Raw genomic sequence first — 1,357 nt, 5'->3', positions numbered from 1 at the left:
AACCATCTGTCGGGGGGCTTAGAAGGGTAATATTGCATTACATTTTACTTTGAAAATTTACAGTTAAAAGGGACTCTGATAATACTGAGTTATTCTGCTTTGTCCAGGAGAGACTTCATACTTACCTGAGGTAGACAGACTCCAGTAGCACATATGTATGTGATTTATTTCTTGGGGAAGTGAGGGAGACATCTGAAATGGCCTACTGTCAATTTTGTGTTCCTCTAAGGAGGAGTATTTTGTCACTTTTCAATAACAGTATTGAGTCTGATAGAGCACTGGCAGGCACTCTTACTAAAATGTATGTTGAATAGAAATATAATGGTGGTGTGAGTATACACATACATATGACCTGCTGTTTGGCACGTTGCTGTAAGGGTCCTCACCTAACCTTGCTTTCTGAGGTGAGCTGATTATTTACATGACTGAAGAAGCTGAGTAGGGCATTCCTAATACTACCTATTTGCAGCATAATTATTTGGCCTTGCAAGGCCAAACTCAAGCATTTATAAAATAATTAAATTGCCAAGCAACTTCATTATACACTGAGCACTGTTCACCTTTGTGGAGAATTATGCCTTGGGGCCAAAATTTGAAAAGATAATCTCTGACTTGAGAAAATATTTCTTCCATTTGCATGATTGTCTTAGAGTAAGTTGGCATACGACATATCAGTAACAGGTCTAAAATTTAAGTGTCAGGTTACTTGACAAACTTTGACTTATTTAGTCCCATTTTGATGGTGTGGTTTTTTTTGTTACTTGATCCTGAATAGTTTAATTATTTTTTCACTTTAATGTATTTATAGTAGGATGATACCTAAAGTGCTTGTCAGATTAAGACTCTGCTCTGTTGCATTTTATGTGGACATGTACTTTGGCAGTTCCTTTCAGATTATTCAGTGCTTTTCAACGACTTTCTTTTAAATATTTTTGAGATGCATTAAATTATATTTTTTTTGTTTGCAGGAGGTACGTAAAAAGGCATCCTTTAAAGGCTGAATTAGGAAAAAAAGTCCACCAAATATTTCTCTCATGGTTCTCTTTTTTTTTTTAAAGATATTTTGCCAGCCTTTTTTTTCTTTCTTTAAAAGCTCAAAAACTTTCTTTGAGCTTCCCAATTAAAGACAGAAATGAATCTCATAAACTATGAAGGTCAGCCATTTTTATTACAGTTTCTTAAATTTCTTTTATGTATAGTAAATAAAGTTGTTCGTGTAGTGTGTAGGTTTGTTCAGTTTGATATCTTTTTGCTTTAGTAAATAAAGAAGCTGATATTTATACAGTGTTAAAAATCTGCATTCCAGAAAAATGATCCCCCGTTTCAACTCAAACTTCCTCCAAAGGCAGCTAGACCT

Source organism: Eurypyga helias, unplaced genomic scaffold (genome assembly GCF_000690775.1).
Source record: "Eurypyga helias isolate BGI_N326 unplaced genomic scaffold, ASM69077v1 scaffold5542, whole genome shotgun sequence".
Classification (NCBI taxonomy): Eukaryota; Metazoa; Chordata; class Aves; order Eurypygiformes; family Eurypygidae; genus Eurypyga; species Eurypyga helias.
This window is presented reverse-complemented; position numbering follows the sequence as displayed.